This window comes from Hyperolius riggenbachi, chromosome 3, assembly GCF_040937935.1.
Source record: "Hyperolius riggenbachi isolate aHypRig1 chromosome 3, aHypRig1.pri, whole genome shotgun sequence".
Classification (NCBI taxonomy): domain Eukaryota; kingdom Metazoa; phylum Chordata; class Amphibia; order Anura; family Hyperoliidae; genus Hyperolius; species Hyperolius riggenbachi.
The window spans coordinates 57,629,640-57,650,222 of record NC_090648.1 but is presented as its reverse complement, the minus strand read 5'-3'; the positions used below and the strand labels follow the sequence as shown (position 1 = coordinate 57,650,222).

General features: G+C 40.1%; 1 pseudogene; it reads right to left on the bottom strand.

The window, feature by feature from the left end:
- The window catches only part of LOC137562632 (zinc finger protein 850-like), a 71,273-nt pseudogene that overhangs the window by 19,295 nt on the left and 31,395 nt on the right, over window positions 1-20,583 (bottom strand).

Here is a 20,583-nt window from a genome sequence, read left to right as displayed (position 1 = left end):
GTAAACAAAAAATTACAATTTTTTTCATGTTTCCACTTTCCTAACTTTTGCATGACAAGTGCCAGAGTTTTAAAACACCTCAAAGTACTTTATTTGGTTTGTCCAGGTTGCATTTCTACCACACGTGCCATATTTCATTGCTAGTCGGGCATGTAGCGCACCATTATCGCCAGCCTGTGCGTCTGTAGCGGTTTCATGCGATTGCTATGGCACACAGTATGGTGACCCCAGTGCTGTATAGATGCATTGCTAGGCAACAACATTTCAATGCATCTATACAGCATTGGTTCTCCCGAGCTGTCGCCATAGTGATCGCATCCGATCGCTATAAACAGCAGACATTTCAGGTGTCTACAAATCTTAAGGCCAAGTATAGGGTTAATTAGTTCATAAAAAAGCACTTTATTTTATTATTTTACACTGTCACTTTAAATTGGAATTTTTTTTTTGTAACTTTATGTGAATGACTGCTGCTAGCAGCAATCATTCACAATGGGATTAGTGCACGAGCACATGCACAAGTGACGGGCGCATGCATGCACGCGCACATTCGCAACGGCAGCAGATTTTAGTGCTGCATATAAGTCTCATGTCCAGAAACCTACAATGGCTCTGGAATGAAATTTGCATCCAGGAACCACAACTGGTTAAACCGATTGTCCACACACCTCTACGCAAATATAGAAATATATGAATAATAACGTTCAATTAATGTAAGATTGAAAGATACATTTATAGATCTTTTTCATAAAGGACATTTACTTAAAAGGACCACAATCGCCAAAAGTTAGATTTAAAGTAAACACATACTTTACTTATACTTATAAGAAGTACAATAGCTGTCGCTAGCAGTAGGTAATTCAAATCTGACAGATCTGACAGGTTTTGGACTATTTCATCTCCTCATGTGGGATTCTAAGTATTTCCTTTATTCTTTACAAAAGCATTCCCTGGAAAGAAGATAAACAAGAATGTTGGACAGCCTCCCTACATGTTTGTGCACTTCACTGGTAGCTGGGCTGAGCACGTGCCATTCAGTTTGTACTTTTGAAAATAAAGAAAACCATAAAAATCCCCTATAAGGGAATTGATTAGTCCCGCACCCATCAGATCTGTTAAATTTGTATGTTTTTCTTTATTTTCAAAAGTACTAACTGAATGGCAGGTGCTCAGTCCAGCTACCAGTGTAGTGCACAAACATGTAGGCCAACATCCTTGTTTACTTCCTTTCCAGAGATATGCTTGCAAATGTATGCAATCTTGTACGTGCATTTCATTTGCAAACTGAATTAAAGGTATTGCACCATAGCGGTGCTTTCTTCTCTCTCCTTTTTTTGATACAGGTTTTGGTATAGTAGCTGATCAAAGTTCACTTTCTCTGCAGTATAATAAATCACTAAAAAACCTGTACTTTCTGTGTATCCACGTTCTTTGAAGTTACAAAAGCTTTAGAAATGGATATTTAAATGAAACTTTTATAATTAAAAATCCTGATCCTGTGATATTATAACAAATATGTTCATTGAAATTAGTTTACAGGCTGACATCCACTCGCTCATGTATCTTCTGATGACTTCTCAGAGATGACTGGTGTGAGAAGCTCTTGTCACATTCTGAGCAGCTAAATGGCTTTTCTCCTGTGTGAGTTCTCTGATGCTGAGTAAGAGCTATCTTCTGTGAGAAACATTTATCACATTCTGTACATTTAAATGGCTTTTCTCCTGTGTGAGCTCTCTGATGCTGAGTAAGAGTTGTCTCCTGTGTGAAGCATTTGTCACATTCGGTGCATTTATACGGCTTCTCTCCTGTGTGAATCCGGAAATGAATGTTCAACTTGATTTGAGTTCTGAAGGACTTCTCACATTCAGTGCAAGAAAACGGCTTCTCTCCAGTGTGAGTCCTCTGGTGAGCTATGAGGTGTGATTTCATACTAAAACATTTCTGGCATTCAGAGCAGGAAAATGGTTTCTCTCCTGTATGAATCCTCTGATGATCTTTCAGGTATGATTTCCCGGCAAAATATTTCCCACATTCAGGACAAGAAAATGGCTTCTCCCCGGTGTGTCTCCTCTGGTGTCTAATAAGCTGTGATGGATGAGTGAAGCTTTTCCCACACTCTGCACAATGATGTGGCTTATCTCCTCTGTGACTCATCATGGGCTGCTGGAGATCCACTTTGTTGTCAGATATTTCAGAGTAGAGCAGGAATTCAGCTTTTTATCACACCTGCAATTAAATAATTATATGTTCATTTTACTATATTACGAGAAGTTCTGACAGACAGTATATATATATATATATATATATATATATATATATATATAAAGTGTGTGTGTGTTTGTGTGTGTGTGTATTCTATAAAACTAGTCTTCATATAAAGATCAAAAGATTGGTTTCTTAAAAGGAAGCAATCTTTTGTTTGCCATAACATTTTAGTAAGAGGGCTTTTAGGCCCATTGTAGCCCCTTACACTCTCCTAGGAAATCTAGTCCACCATGAGCTTGCTAGGTACTCTGTACGTCCTATAATAATCATGTCAGGCATTTGAAATTAGCATGGGGCAGCTTATAATGCGGCTTGCTTCTCATTAGATCATCATTTTCAAGAGTTACACAGAAAAATCATCATCTCAGAAAAATGCAATTTGAAGAATTTGCTTCAAATAAATGCTGACATTGCACATGCTGATATTGTTTCCAGAAATATTTAAATGTTAGTGTTCCTAAGAAATCATGTACTCATCACTCAATATCCTCATCACTCAATATCCTCATCACTCAATATCCTCATCACTCAATGTACTCATCACTCAATATCCTCATCAATTAACCACCCTAGCGGTAATGACGAGCTCAGCTCGTCCATTACCGCCGCAGTGGATATCTCCGGCCCCTGTGGGCCGATTTTTTTAGCGGTGGCGTAAGGGAGCCCCCCCCCGCCCAGACGCCTTGCACAGCTTGGCCAATCAGTGCCAGGCTGCGCTATGGGGCTGGATCGGACACCCCCCGATGCCATGACATGGATGACGTTGATGACGTCATCCCGATCGTCGCCATGGCGACGAGGGAAGCCAAGCAGAAAATCTTATTTACAAGGGGATTTTCTGCTTGCTATAAAAGCCGGCGGCGATCGGACTAGAAGGGCAGATGTGCCCTCTAGTGGTGAATCATGTAGCTAACTTTAAGTTAGCTACAATGATTAAAAAAAAAGTTGAAAAAAAACTGTCCGCACACCACCCTGGCGATTTTAATGTAATGCCAGGGTGGTTAATATCCTCATCACTCAATATCCTCATCACTCAATATCCTCATCACTCAATATCCTCATCACTCAATGTACTCATCACTCAATGTACTCATCACTCAATGTACTCATCACTCAATATCCTCATCACTTAATGTCCTCATCACTCAATATCTTCATTGCTCAATATCCTCATCACTTAATGTCCTCATCACTCAATGTCCTCATCACTCAATATCCTCATCACTTAATGTCCTCCTCACTCAATATCCTCATCACTCAATATCCTCATCACTCAATATCCTCATCACTCAATATCTTCATTGCTCAATATCCTCATCACTTAATGTCCTCATCACTCAATGTCCTCATCACTCAATATCCTCATCACTTAATGTCCTCCTCACTCAATATCCTCATCACTCAATATCCTCATCACTCAATATCCTCATCACTCAATGTACTCATCACTCAATATCCTCATCACTCAATGTACTCATCACTCAATATCCTCATCACTTAATATCCTCCTCATCACTCAATATCCTCATCACTCAATATCTTCATTGCTCAATATCCTCATCACTTAATGTCCTCATCACTCAATCTCCTCATCACTTAATGTCCTCCTCACTCAATATCCTCATCACTCAATGTACTCATTACTCAAGTTAAAAAGAAAAGTCTTCACAGACAGAACACAAGAACAGATACAATATTATAATATAATAGGATTACTTTTACACAGTAAAAAATTAAAAATTATTATGGTGTTTGCATTGAGGCCCTGTTCACAGTTCTCAGTTTTGTTGCATAATAATTCTGCATGCCAACTCACTGCCTATACAATTCTATGGGGCTGTTCACAGTACTGCATTGTAACTGATTGCTTTATTCTAATGCTTCATACACTCTTGAGATAAAAGTCTTTGGAAAAGGCAAGGTCACAGACCAATCTTACCCCCTTCCATGTAGTATGAGAGCCATACTCTACACAGTCTATTCTATGGAGCTGCACTCCCCATCAGATAAAATCTTTGCAAGATGCTGCACACGCAGATGCCCGTACACACTCAAAAGATCATTATCTGCAAAAGATCTGTTCCTGCAAAATATCCATTCCTGCAAAATGCATTCATAGTCTATGAGATCTGCAGATCATCATACACACCTTGTTTTACAGACTTCATCTGCATATCTGGCAATCATCTGCAGATCTGAAAATCCATACTGGTGGATCTGATCTGCAGATGATTGCCAGATGATTGTCTGTTAAACAAGGTGTGTATGAGGATCTGCAGATCTCATAGACTATGAATGCATTTTGCAGGAATGGATATTTTGCAGGAACAGATCTTTTGCAGATAATGATCTTTTGAGTGTGTACGGGCATCTGCGTGTGCAGCATCTTGCAAAGATTTTATCTGATGGGGAGTGCAGCTCCATAGAATAGACTGTGTAGAGTATGGCTCTCATACTACAATGAAGGGGGTAAAATTGGTCTGTGATCTTGCCTTTTCCAAAGACTTTTATCTCAAGTGTGTATGAAGCATTACTCACTGCATGCAGGCTTTGTGTTATATTCTATGTCCAGCCTCCATTGCAGTTCACACTCATTATAAAACATTGTACAGGGTGTGTTATTCAACTGACCACCTGGAAACTAGCCTAATGGAACAATTTAACCTAAAATCAACAACAAAACAAATATAAAAGACACATAATGCCTTTTCATAGAAAAAACAATTCTAACATTGTAAAGATAAGGAAACAAAATGCAAAGATTATGACTAACAATTTCACTATTGTCATGGTATATTTGGAAAGTTTCAACATATTTCACATCAGTGGCTGCATCACAAATCTATATACAGAAAAAACAAACATTGATAAATGTGGCTTGTATACACTAGTAAAAAAATAAAATAAAATACTTATATATACATGCATATCAGCGCTACAATTGTACAAAAAGTGGTGTAAATGACTTTTTCTTATGAAGCTGTCACTTACCGTAGGTATTATTATCTCACAGCCATGAACCTTTTGCCAACAGGTTATAGACTTGTCCAAGTCCTCATGGGGTATTCTCAAGATTTCCTTTTTTCCAAAAGCACTCCCTGAAAAGAAGTGCCCCAAAGCAGTTAATGTGGATGCACAGACAATTTGTTAAATTTGGTGCTGCTATAAACCTCAATGTAAATTTGTGACTATGGTGTGCCAAACAATCAAATTAAGCAACTGAACTCTGCTTATTGACATAAGAGTGCAAAATCAGTGTTGGGGTGTTATATCGCCAAACTCTAGATTTAACGCAGTGCAGGTATAGACAAATACTGTTATTCAATAAAAATATAGCTGAGTACTGTTATTGGCTGCCATGTGGCATGCTGGTTGAAGAGCTTGGCCAAGAGATTTGTGTTCAGCTTAGTTATAGCAGGGTTAATGACTGTTAAGGGATGGGGTTGAATGTTAGGTTTAGGCTTAGTTATAGGAAGGTTTGAGAGAGGTTAATAAAAGGTTAGATATGATAGTGTTAGGCAGTATGGATTAATTCAACATTAGGACGTGTTAGAGATGATTAAGTGATGGCAATAATGGCACACAAATTACTGATGCTTAAATAATATTACAGTATCTTGAATGATATTCAAAATAACAGCAATAAATGTACTCAATGAAACACACACTTATTTTAAATGTATGCAGAATGCACTCTCCAGCTGCCAGAGTAGTTTGCCATGAGTAGGGAGGCTGGCTGTGGCTGGCATCTTTGTATAGGCCCTTGCCAGGGAGCACTCTTAAAGGATATTATATCAAGTGGGTTAAACAGGGTAAACTTGTGCTTACATAACATATGTCACAATTCAAAGATGGGTAATCAACAACAGAACATAAACAAAACAAGGCATTGTTCCATGACCATTTCTTCATCTGTAGCAACTTCTATTTTGCAGTTGTGATTTGAATTACACTCGTTATGCACAATTTTATTTACAATTAATCTTAAAGGACAACTGTAGTGAGAGGGATATGGAGGCTGCCCTATTTTTCCCCTTTTAAGCAATACTAGTTGTCTGGCTGTCCTGCTGATTCTCTGCCTCTAATACTTTTAGCCATAGCCCCTGAACAAGCATGCAGTAGATCAGGTGTTTCTGACATTATTGTCACATCTGACAAGATTAAATGCATTAAATTAACTGCATGCTTGTTTCTGGGCCAAATAGATCAGCAGGTCTGCCAGCCAACTAGTATTGTTTAATGGGAAATATGGCAGCCTCCATATATCTCTCACTACAGTTGTCCTTTAAAAAAATAATAAACAAAGTTGACACAAAGAGAAACTTTCAGCAAGACGTTACATCTCTTAATCACAAGCAAAAAAAAAATAAAAAATAATAATATATATATATATATATATATATATATATATATATATATATATATATATATATATATATATATATAATTTTTTTTCCTGTACTGCCCGGGCCTAAGACTGGCAGCATCAGTATTTTGCCTCACTCACTTTTGTACAGTGTAAAATCAGACTTATGCCATCCAGTTATAATGGTCACACATTAAAAAGCCTTTTCTGTATAATATTAAATATATTAACATAATTGATTATTTCTCTTAACAGTACAATCTAAAGAAGTCAAAATAACACAATACAATCCTAACTATAATATATTTAGATCAATATTACAGGTGAGGTAATCAGTATGTTTATAGTTACCTGGTAGAAAGTAGTATTGGTCCCCTTACTCCTGTGATCTCTCTGTGAACCTTCTGCCTGACTGAGGTCTGACCCATTTTATATTCACTTCTCCTCCATTTACCAACATGAAGTGGTTTGGGATTGGCTAAAAAGGGCTTATTGTTAACAACAAAAGGTTTATTTACATGGGTATGAAAGGACAGTTTCCAGACTTCTTTATTTAAACCTGCCTCCATCCAGCCAGGTTATAATTTCATTAACATTTCACAGTATAAACAAAAGGCAAATTGAAGAAATTGTCTAAGATGAAGATCCATCACTAACATAACAATAGATGAATACAATGTATAGGTCAATAGAGGATGGACAGTTTCTGTGTTCTGCCCATACAGAAAAAAAGTTCAGAACTAAACTCACAAATTTGGAAAGTACTCTCCTCTAAACCTCTCTTAGAATCATAGTCGTATATGTGTATCTTTAAATGGAACTTTTATTTTATTTTTATTTTATTTTTTTATTTGATATTTAAATAAATGTGATATTTGAATGTGTGAATGACTAGTATAGAATAGCACAAGATTCTAATTTCTAATTAGACTTAATTTGTTAACTCTGTGTATGTTCTATCAGATGACCTCCCCTAATTAGCACTGTTTCATATTCCCTGCTAGCTGTGCTGTATATTGATGTTATTTATACATTTGAGTCAGTTTTCATTCTATATAACTAAAAGAAATTTCACTATGGTGTAGAAAACTGGTCAGTTTAATTTAAATTAAATTATACTTTGCATTTCATTCTAAAATATGAGTAATTGTTTATCTTTTCTGGTTCAATTTAGTATTTTCATTATTGTAAAATTCAAATTTGTGTGCAAACTTGTCTTAGCAAAAAACTGCTAAAGTTCACCACAAAAATAATGAACATTACATTTTCTTCTTTAGGCTTCCTTTTGCACCTTGAAAAGGCAGATAGTTTTACTATTGTTTAATCATGCACATCTATATTCTGCAGTATTTGTTTACTGCTTTGTAATAAATACTGTAGTGCTAAAGCATCTAATATCACAGGTCCTCTTGTTGAATACAGTTTGCACAAAAGACCTTCTCTGGAAATGACAAGGGCAATTTATCTTTTGTTGAGGATAAACTCAATATTTTTAGATTGTCTCTGTGTATTACATGGATTAATGTGAAACATTTTACGTGTGTTGAAAAAGGCTTTCTTCAGGTTATCTCCATGTATTGAAGGCAAACAGTGTTTCAGCTTAATCACTTTGTTTGTATGGGTTGAAAAAAAACCATAAGGAATTCACAGTGCTTCTAACAGAAACTGGCAGGTAGGAGTTTCAATTTTTTCCACTAGTGAAACGACTAGTCTGGGTGTTGAAAATGAGTTCCAAACATTCTTCCCCTGTGCAGCTAATTGCTTTTGTGGCAAGAAGGGAATTTCTGGAGGGTCTCATCATAACAGCTCCTTAAATAGAGTACAGAGCGTATTACAGCTGAGGCTCCACTAAAGAATATTTTCAGCTTACGGTCGGTTTTAGAAATTTTAGAAAAAAAAAATAACGTTTGTTAAAATGAAATGCATGCCAAGTGACAGGCAGCCTACTGGGTAAATCAAAGTGCAGGAAACTTGTCCTTTGAAGCCATTAGACCCGCCGGGGCTCAGGGCAGGTTCAGTGGAGCGCTCATTAAGTTTAACAAAGTGTTCGTTAAACTATATGAGCATAGCGTAATTGAGCAGGGCATGCTATGGCTGCATAGCCTGTGCTGGAGATTATTACTACACGCTGCTGTAGCAGTGCAGCTTAGTGAATCAACCCAGTGACTAGTATAGTGATTGGCTTCTGAGTTCCTCAAAGGGGCAGTTAGTCCCATGACTAAATACTGTCTAAAGAACTGCAAAGCAGAGTAGTTCAGAAATGTGCAGCACTTCCCCAATGTGCTGACGCAGTGTGACCAAGTTACCAGAAGGACACAAAATGGCCGTTGATCTCCCACAATCTGTGCCCGCCCCCTCATCACCTCTGCTCACCAGGCTGCCATAGCCGCCAGCACCTACAGCAAATCTATGGGCGATTCAGCACTGCATAAATATAATTTAAACATTATTCTTATAAAATAATTGGGAAACCAAATTCAGAATTTAAGGTAGTTGATAGGAAATTAATATTTATACTACATAAACAAACAGTATATGACTCATCCCAGGCGGTACTGACCTAACACTGCCTTTAAAAGTCCTTTACACACGCCTGACTAAGGGCTGGTTCACATGGATACTTTTGTGGCATTTCAGACTTTTTTCGGTATCCTCTGCCATCCAATAAAAGTAAATGGGAGCGTTTAGGGCTGGCTTTTGCAGGCTTTCATGCAAGCCTGGCAGTTGATCTCGGCATTGCGACTGGTCTCGAAAGCAACATGCAGCTTTCAGAGGCGGTAAACGCTGGGAAATCAGTGTAGGGACTTGAACCGCTAGCCTTGAAAGCTTCCCAAAAGCCTTCAAATGCTGGTGGTTAAATGCCAGTGTTTGAACCCCATGCTGAGCAAAAACTCTGCAGACATCCACATGAACCAGCCCTTAAGTCGGCTGAGGTGGTCGATAACGACTATCTCAGCCAACAATCAGGAGTTTGTACAGCACCCAGCTACCCCCGATGCCCATCCTGGGAGCGATCTACGAAAATTGTTTGTGCCACTCCCCCGCCCACCACGTGATGTCATGTATTGCACTGCTTGTTTTCCCTTTATTGCCCACCCACCCTTATAGCACAGCTGACACATGTTTGTGCAGCCCAGCTCAGCAATGTTCCCCAAGGGGATCAGGTGCTCATCTCCAACAGGCAATATGCATTGGAAGTGTGTACAAGCCCTAATGCTTGGAATACATGATGAGTTATTCAGCAGATTTACTGGTCAATTGATTTTCCAATCGATTCCCATCTACTTCTATGAGAAAATCGATCTAAAAAAGATCTAACTCAGATCAGACCTTTTGGAAAATATCTATCAAGCCATCTATCTGCCAAAAAACTTATGGGCCCTTATGCAATTAACTTTTTCTCCTGAGTTATCTCCTAGGAGATAATTTTTCAACTTCGATTTAGAGCACATTTTTAGCACTTTGCAATGGAAAAAGTACCAAAATGTAGGTGAAAAAGTTTGATCAAAATTATTTGGAGTTTTTTTTGCTTGCTGGTGGTGTAAAATTAATTTTATTGACAAGTTTGAAAATATCACTGAGGAGAAAACTTAGGAGAAAAAATGAATTGCATTTGGGGCATGGTGTATTCCCAGCATAAGAATTCCCTTCAAGTGAGAGCTTTACACCATCACACACAAAGGCCTTGTTTATTTACATTCACTAAGGATCCATTGAGACACTACAGTCCCCCAGTATGTGGTGATTGTCTATTTTACATAAACGCTCCACCTGAGCTTGTTTGGAGAAACAACACCTGCATATAAACTGAATAAAGAAACTTTTAAGAACTACAAATTCCTCCTTCTTTTTCTACTGTAGAGCTGTGTCTAATGCCAGCAATAAGAAAAGAACACTCTGCATTTAATTTATGCATAGCTCATGCAAGGTAACGTGTAGATTTACATTTCTGGAACAGCTAAGCCTTAGGGTGCATATAGCCACACTATAACTGTCACCTGCAGAGATATAAACTCATTCCCTAGGTAATGATGGACAAACATCATCAAAGAACACTTGCAGATCGTAAATTTCTCTGTAACAAAAGAAATGTCAATGGCTGCTGAATTAAGCAGTGAATAGCAAAGCTCCATACATGCTGGGATCACCAAATTTGCTGGGTGTGTCAAAACAACACTAACTATTTCAGAAGTGATCCAAATAATGAATACAAACTGAGAATATGAGAAACTATTACCTCTCTCACAATGGAAATGCAATAGTTTTCTTGGGGGAGGGGAACGATGGTTATATGTTTAAAAATGAGTCTTACAGCTTAAAGGGACTCCGAGCAGTGCAGTAACTATGGAAAGATGCATACCATTTTGAAGCTCTCTTTCTCCTCTTTCCAATTATATATAAACCGCCGCCCTACGTCTTTCAGTTTTTGCTATTTGCGCGATCGAATTTGAGGCCGCCGCCCCGGTTTATATATCATTGGAAAGAGGAGAAAGAGAGCTTCAAAATGGTATGCATCTTTCCATATTTACTGCACTGCTCGGAGTCCAGCATTGTATTACACAGGACGACTCGGCAGGAGCTGCACAATGCAATGAAATACAAGAAACCAAGGGGGATATAATTACAAACATCATGCTGGGAGGTGTGAGGATATAATTAATTAGTTGTGGGTATGCTTAAAGGCATACCCACAGGCACTGCTCGGAGTCCCTTTAACTAGATTAGAATAACTGATAAGTGCTGGTTCTTGATGTTCTAGGAGTCAAAATGTAGAACTGGGAGCATAGTCAATATTTCATGAGCATGTATGATGAGTATGATAACACTATGGTGTTTACTGTTATGGTCATATTTGTATGGTCATAATTATTATCATCATTAATGTCCACTATATGCCAATAACGGGCGCCCTACTCATTCCGCCCTTTGCCCCTTCGGGTTCAGTCACTTTAAAGGATGTGATCCCCGCACTTTGATTGGCCCAGTAGGCTGACTGACACAGAAGGACACAATAATTGGGGGAAACATCGACAAGACGCTCCTGGAACATGGACTCACCAGGTTTAGTATATTGTTTTTTCCTGGTTTTTGCCATAGGCGTGTCTTAAATTCCAGAGCATCTTATACACCAAGAAATACGGTAAGTATTAAGTGCTTTTTTGGTTACCTAAACGACTTGTGTTTTAACTACTTCAGCCTTCAGTGTTTCACCTTATGCATCCGAGCAACTTTCACCTCCCATTCATTCAGCAATAACTTTATCACTACTTATCACAATGAATTGATCTATATCTTGTTTTTTCCACCACCAATTACGCTTTCTTTGGGTAGTACATTTTGCCAAGAATTATTTTTTTCTCAATGCATTTTAACGGGAATATTAAGAAAAAAATGGAAAAAAATAGTTATTTCTCCATTTTCAGCCATTGTAGTTTTAAAATAATACATGCTACCATAATTAACAACAACACCCCCACTCACACTGCAGGTCATACTCTCGACCTTATATTCACTAAATCCACCACCATTGCAGACCTTGACATCGCACCCTTTCCACCCTCAGACCATCACCTTCTCACCTTCAACCTCCTCACGGAAAGCACCTCCAAATTACCCACCCACCCACCTGGTCGATGGCAGTGAGACCTACGCAAGCTCAACCCTAGTGTCCTTGCTGACCCCCTCCATGCCCTCTCCTCCACTCTCCCCACCCTAACCTGTCCTAATCTTGCTGAAGCTCAGTATCGCCAAACTCTCTCATCAGCCCTAGAGAAAGCTGCTCCACCAATATTTCGCCGCCACCGACCCCCTAACCCCCAGCCCTGGCGCACTACCCATACTCGCAACCTCCAGAGGAAAACACGCGCCACTGAATGGAAATGGAGAAAAACTAGACTTAACCAGGATTTCCTACAGTACAAGACCAACCTGCTGCAGTTCCACACTGCCCTTGCTCATGCGAAGCAGGAATACTTTACCAAGCTCATCGGAGCACAAGCTTCCAATCCCCGGCGTCTTTTTGCCACTTTCAACTCCCTGCTTAAACCCACCCCCCCATCCTCAGTTTCCTCCCTCTCTGCCACAGATTTAGCCACCCACTTCACCAACAAAATTGTCTCCATCCGCCAAGAAATATCCAATCTCCAATCTTCACCTCCCACCTCCTCCCAACCAGCTCCTCCTCCACCCTATCCTCCCCTCACAACCTTCACTCCTACTACCACCGAGGAAGTCAACCACCTACTGCAGACTTCCCATACCACTACTTCGCCCCTTGACCCCATCCCTTCTGATTTACTCCAGCCTCACTTCACGGAATTGGCCCCAGTCCTCACTACCCTGTTCAACCTCTCCCTATCCACAGGCACCTTCCCTTCAGACTTCAAGCAGGCCACTGTACTACCCCTGCTCAAGAAACCCTCCCTCGACCCCTCGCTACCCTCCAACTACCGTCCTATCTCCCTCCTCCCCTTTGCCTCAAAACTCCTGGAGCGTCTGGTTCACAAATGCCTGACCCAGTACCTCAATGCCAACTCAATCCTAGACCCACTGCAATCTGGATTTCGGCCTGCCCACTCAACCGAAACTGCTCTCACCAAAGTGGTCAATGACCTTGCCTTAGCTAAAGCTGAAGGTAAATACTCCATTCTCCTCCTCCTTGACCTTTCAGCAGCTTTTGTAACACAACAAAAGGTAGAGCTATAAATCAATAATTGATTCAATTGAGCTGGACAACATGTTAAACACAACTAAGAAAAGGAGCCCAATCAGTAAAGGCCATCAATTGTCAATAAATGCTGAGAATCGTCTCAATATATCAAAATTATAATTTATTGAAGACTGAATTACACATCACAATTGATAAAAACAAATAATTAAAACCCCCTGTCTAAATCCGAAGGTAATCGGAAATCCTAATAGCAGCAGCAAGAAAAAAGTGCCTAGTGCTGAGTGGGATGTAATGCGGACCTGAAATAGTGCAATCATAGAATAAAGTGCTAGGTGCTGGGAGTGCAGGAAATACAAAAATACAAAAATAGCAAAAAAAGAGATCCACTATAGTAAAGTGGAATAGAAAACTGGACCATGTATGAGTAATTGGCATATATAAATTACACTCAGTGAATACAAACCGTGCAACGAACATGAATCAATTAATACCATAAATGCAATAAGAGTCCTACATGCTGGTGCAGATAAGAACAAGTGTAAAGTGCTTACCAAAGGTTGGGCTGCATCCGAGGAGACTGGGCGATATCCCCCAGTCTCCTCGGATGCAGCCCAACCTTTGGTAAGCACTTTACACTTGTTCTTATCTGCACCAGCATGTAGGACTCTTATTGCATTTATGGTATTAATTGATTCATGTTCGTTGCACGGTTTGTATTCACTGAGTGTAATTTATATATGCCTATATGCCAATTACTCATACATGGTCCAGTTTTCTATTCCACTTTACTATAGTGGATCTCTTTTTTGCTATTTTTATATTTTTGTATTTCCTGCACTCCCAGCACCTAGCACTTTATTCTATGATTGCACTATTTCAGGTCCGCATTACATCCCACTCAGCACTAGGCACTTTTTTCTTGCTGCTGCTACTAGGATTTCCGATTACCTTCGGATTTAGACAGGGGTTTTTAATTATTTGTTTTTATCAATTGTGATGTGTAATTCAGTCTTCAATAAATTATAATTTTGATATATTGAGACGATTCTCAGCATTTATTGACAATTGATGGCCTTTACTGATTGGGCTCCTTTTCTTAGTTGTGTCTTTCAGCAGCTTTTGACACAGTAGATCATCCCCTACTCCTCCAGTACCTCCAGTCCTTGGGCATTCACGATCTCGCCCTGTCCTGGCTTTCATCCTACCTCTCCAACCGCTCCTTCACGACCGCCTTCAATGAGTCCTTGTCCACCCCCAACCACCTCTCGGTGGGAGTCCCCAAGGTTCGGTCCTTGGCCCCCTACTGTTCACCCTATACACATCCTCCATTGGCAAGGTTATCTCCTCCATGGGTTTTAACTATCATCTGTATGCAGATGACACCCAGATCTACCTCCACACCCCTGACATATCCACCACTACCATGGACAAGGTCTCCTCCTGCCTATCAGCCATCTCCTCCTGGATGTCCGCTAGGTTCCTGAAACTAAATCTAGACAAAACGGAATTTATGACCTTCCCACCCCGGCCATCCACGAACCTCCCAGATGTGCATGTCACTGTTAACCACACTACCATTTGCCCTACCTTTCAAGCCCGTTGTCTGGGTGTCACCCTGGACTCCGCACTCTCCTTCACTTCCCACATCCAAATCCTCACAAAGTCCTGCAACTTCCACCTTCATAACATCTGTAAGATTCGCCCTTTCCTGACCTCTGTCACCACCAAACTCCTCATCCATGCCCTCATAATTTCCCGCCTTGACTACTGCAATGCCCTGCTGTCTGGTCTCCCTATGACCCAAACAGCCCCACTGCAGTCCATCATGAATGCGGCAGCCAGAATTATCCACTGCTCCCATCGCTCCACCACGGCAGATCCCCTCCTAGAATCCCTCCACTGGCTTCCTATCCAGTCCAGAATCAAATTCAAGATACTGTGTCTGACCTACAAATCAGTCCACAAAACCTGTCCAACCTACATTTCCGATCTTACTCAGAGGTACACACCTAGCCGCTCACTCCGCTCTTCCAATGAACTTCGCCTACCCGCCCTCCGCATCACCCAGTCCCATGCACGCCTCCAGGACTTCTCAAGAGCTGCTCCAACACTATGGAACTCCCTACCTCCACCCATTAGGGCAGTTCCCTCCTTCAACATCTTCAAGAAAGCCCTCAAAACTCACCTTTTCACTCTGGCCTACTACCCCTCACAAGTGCTCTAAACCTACAGCTGAACTTTGGCCCCCTACCGTTCGTGTCCTTACCTCTCCCTCTAGATTGTAAGCCTTTGGGCAGGGTCCTCCTCCTTTTGTGTCCTACCTGATCATGCACCTCCATTATTGTGAACCCATGCTATGCATCTGAGTGAACCTAACTTGCCTAATCTCCATGCTCCCCTCCAGTGACTGACTAAGTATTACCTTGTACTCATACTGTGCTGTGTGATCTGGTTTTCTATTATTCCTGTATTGTCATATTGCTGTATGTCACCCCTAAATATTGTCTGTAACCTAAATTAATGTTCAGCTCTGCGTAATATGTTGGCGCTTTATAAATACAATAAATAATAATAATAATAATACTAATAATAATAATTAAAACCCACATATTTTATTTACCCATTTGTCCTGGTTTTTACACCATTTAAATTCTGTCCCTATCACAATGTATGGCGCCAATGTTTTATTTGGAAATAAAGGTGCATTTTTTCAATTTGCATCCATCACTATATACAAGCTTATAATTAAAAAAATAATAGTAATATACTCTCTTGACATGCATATTAAAAAGTTCAGACCCTTGGGTAACTATTTATGTTGTTTTTTAATGTAATTTTTTTATTTATTTTTTATTAAACCATTTTTTTTTGGAGTGAGGAGGTACACAGATAATTTTAAATGTAATTGATTGTGTATATTTAAAAAAAATGTATGTAGATGAAGTTTTACTATTTGGCCACAAGATGGCCTCAGTAATTTTTGCTTTTGTTTTTCATCCTGTAAGCGAGAGTTCTTGCTCACAGGAAGTGAAGGGAAGACATGATACTTAGAAAAATCGCGGCTTTTCAGAGAAGCCGTCAGTCTTTCATACGGAGACATAGATCAATGAATGGGAGCTTTGGCAGTTAGTGCAGCCTATCTGGATGAGTATATCCATCCAGATAGGCTGAAGTGGTTAAATATTTTTTTGAATGTACTATTTTGATGTAAATGGGTTTTCTCCCAGTGTCAACACCCTAGCTGTGAATGTAAACATGCAATGTAATCTTCTTAAAGGACCACTCCCACGAAACACTTTGTTTTTAAAGGGGCACTATGGCAAAAAATTGTAAAATGTAAAATATGTGCAAACATATACAAAATCTGACAGAAGTTTTGGATCAGTCCATCTCTTCATAGGGGATTCTTTATAAAGGTATTCCCTAAAAAGGATTTAAACAATGATCCTGGCCAGCTTCCCTGCTCGCTACACAGTTTTTTGGCAGTTGGACAGAGCAACTGCCATTCACTAAGTGCTTTTGAAAATAAATAAATCCCTGAGAATCCCCTATAAACAGATGGACTAGTCCAAAACCTGTCACCTCTGTCAGATTTTTACTACCTACTGTAAGTGACAGCAACATAGGAGAAAAGTAATTTATGGCTCATTTTACTCTGGAAAAAATGTACTTCTTATTTGTATATGTTTGCACATATTTTACATTTTAAAATTTTTTGCCATAGTGCCCCTTTAAAAACAAAGTGTTTACATTTACAATTATTTGCTGTAGTGCCCCTTTAAGTACCCCCACAGTAGTTACTGCATACATGCAGAAGAATCACTGTGTATTTCCTTTTAATTGTTAGTGGGTTTTTTACCATCCGCGTGAGCCCTGTATGCTGGCTCAGTGCGGACGCTGAGCTGAGCTGACGGATTCTGAGATATCTAAATAAACAAACTGTCTTTTTTTCCCCTCACCCTCCATCATATAAATCATTGGGACCACTCGTGTTGTTTCTCCCGTGGCTCACACACACATCAAAAGACTCTCGCACTTCCCCCTTCCCTTTGCAACCACCAAGGTAGCTTTCTGCTGCTGGAGCCTCCCGGAAGTCCAATCGCCACAGTAAAGGACTATTTGTTTATTTAGAGAGCTCCCAGAGTCCGTCAGCGATCTCTGCACTAAGCCTTGTATCCCAGCATACAGGGCTCACATGGATGGTAAAAAAAACACCAACAATTAAGAAGAAATACACAGTGATTCTTCCTTTAACATCACTTGACCCACAGGATGTGTATTATGCTACTATAGTATGCAGCTGTGGTACAGTAGATGCTATTGTAAAATCAGTTGGATAAATTTGCCCCTTATACCTTTGCTAGGAATTATAAATTACAATATATTACTAATTATATTTAGTATATACATATATATTTTTTCTGTATGCATAAGTATGTATATACAGTTACCACCACAGGGGTGCTGCTAAGGTTTTTGTGGCCCCACATGGCACATTTGTGGCTCTTCTCAACCGTGCCAGTCAGAGGTCCCTTCTCCTGTAATAATAGGTAGCCAATGGTGCCCCCTCCCCAATAGGAAGCCCTTCAGTATAGGTAGGTAGTCAAAGTTGCACCCCCTGCATATATAGTCAACCCCTACAAGTAGTTTGCATGTTCTCCCCAGGTCTGCATAGCTTTCCTCCAAGCACTTGGGTTTCCTCACACATACAGATACATTTATTGGCTTCCCCCTAAATTGGCCATAGACTATGATACATGTACTACACGATACATACATAAACATATGACTATGGTAGGCACTAGATTGTGAGCGCCTCTGAGGGACAGTTAGTGACAAGACAATAAATTCTGTACAGTGCTGCATAATATGTCGGCACTATATAAATACTTAAATAAATAATTAATTAGTAGCCAAAGCTGTCACTCCACCCATCCCCACCCAACCTCCCTTTCCCCAACACTCAGAGACCTGCAGATCAGCCGTGACCCAAAGTGATGCAGCACTCAGTAACTATATGACACACATAAAATGCAGGAAATGAGCAATGACCTCACTTCCGCTGCGCCGCTCTTCCCTCCCTCTGTTCACATTACTGCTGATCTGAGGTCTGTGTATTAATGATGGGGAGGCAGCAGCAGCCCTACATCTAACAGACAGAGCAGTAATGGCAGCATGGAAGGCCCCTGCTGTGGCATACATGGCATTTTGCCACCCAAACTTTTGGGCACATGTTGAGCAGAATGGCATCTCCCAGTGGCATTAATTACTATTCCCCCTCCGAGTTTTAGCAACTCAGAGGGAGAAGTAGTTTGGGATCCAGTTATCATCGGATAACCGAATTACCCTTGCGCAAACATGGACATAACAATATTATGTCCATGGCAGTGCCCAGGTCAGGCTGCAGAGCGGGACAGTGCGAGCACCAAAATGACCTTCTTTACCTGCTTTGGGTGTGCACCTGCTTGATTCGCCTTGGCCAAGCAGCACTCCTGTACCACCACACCCAGATATACCAGTGAAAAAACAGAAAACTGGGGCTAGCACAATTATTTAATGAAAAGAAAGTACAGGAAGCATGGCACAGGAGAATCCCTATGATAGTTTTCACTTTCCCTTTTCCTAGGGAAGATATGTATGTTTTGTTTAATCATTCTAGAAGGTTAATACTATGTACTGTGCTTTAACGTCATCAGTTGTTTTAGATCGTAACCTCACAGTCAATACCTGTAACTTTCTGTTTCTTTGAGATTTGTTAAACTTTGCTCAATAAAACCTTTTTTGAGAGTAAAAAAAAAATTCCTGTGTCGCTGCATCCAGCTGTCCCTGTGTCCCTGTTTTTTGCTACTGCGCATGTGCACAGTAATGGACAGCTGGACGGGACCAGGCGGGTGCAAGCGAGGTGGGCAGGCGAGCGAGGTGGGCGAGGCGGGTGGGTGTGGTTTGCGTGCAAGCGTGCGGAGCGCACACGCGCATGCACCCTGGCAGCTGCAGAAAAAAGACCTAGAGCCCATTTTTAAATGGGCTTGGGTCTACTAGTATATTTTATTCTTCATTTTTTTTACCATGATTTTTGTTACATTAATTTCTGGTGCTAATTTATCTAACATGGGCCTTTATGGTTCCCTTATTCTTATATATATTTTTTTTCTAATGTTTTATATATTTATATATATATATTTATTTTATGAGGGAGTGGACACATGATCACATTACCTGTATATAATTCCATGATTGACTTTTGTATTTCTGGGTTTTAGCATATGGTTATTATGTGGTGCAATATGTTATTTAAACACTAGATGTCATCTTCATTCACTGTGTTATTTCTGTTTTCAAAACATTTTTATTAGTGGAAGACATGTTAAACAAACCGGGTTAATGGCGTTGAGTATACAACCGCATTTTGAAAATTATTTTTAAGTACTCTCAGTGTTTAGTCAACAAGTACTCCTGTATGGGGTCTTAATAAGGCTTAAAAGGAAAAAGCCAGCACAAAATTCCAAACAACTGAAAGTAAAACTACACAGAACAATAACTGTAACAGTAGCAATACCAATAGGAATTATCTTCAAAGAAGAAAAGGAAAAAGTAAGTAATAATGAGGCAATACATAACACAGAGCATCCTAGTCTATTACTGTATTGCCGTGACACTATGTTATTATGACATGATATAGCCCCACCCTAATTCTGCTATCTGCAGGCCAATCCAATTCAGAATTTAGTATACAGCAAGCGAGAAGATAGTCGGCACATGCAAACAAGATGGCATATAAAAAAGCTTTATTCCTGAGGCTTCATGCAGTTTGCATAATAACAGAGTCCATGATAAAAGTAGTCCTACCCGTTACTAAGATGGCTGTGGGGTGAGGTGGAAGCAGTGGGGGCCGCCTAACGACCGTTTCGCTCTCCTGAGCGTCTTCTGAGGCAGTGCGCATTGCCTCAGAAGACGCTCAGGAGAGCGAAACGGTCGTTAGGCGGCCCCCACTGCTTCCACCTCACCCCACAGCCATCTTAGTAACGGGTAGGACTACTTTTATCATGGACTCTGTTATTATGCAAACTGCATGAAGCCTCAGGAATAAAGCTTTTTTATATGCCATCTTGTTTGCATGTGCCGACTATCTTCTCGCTTGCTGTATACTATATTCTGCTGTATTCCAAGTCTGAGCACGCAATTTGAGGCATGACCTGTTACTAAACCTCTAGCAACATACTATCGCTTATAAGCACGTTTTTCCCAAGCAGCTGCAGTGCCGGTTCTGTTGTGTTTACTCTAT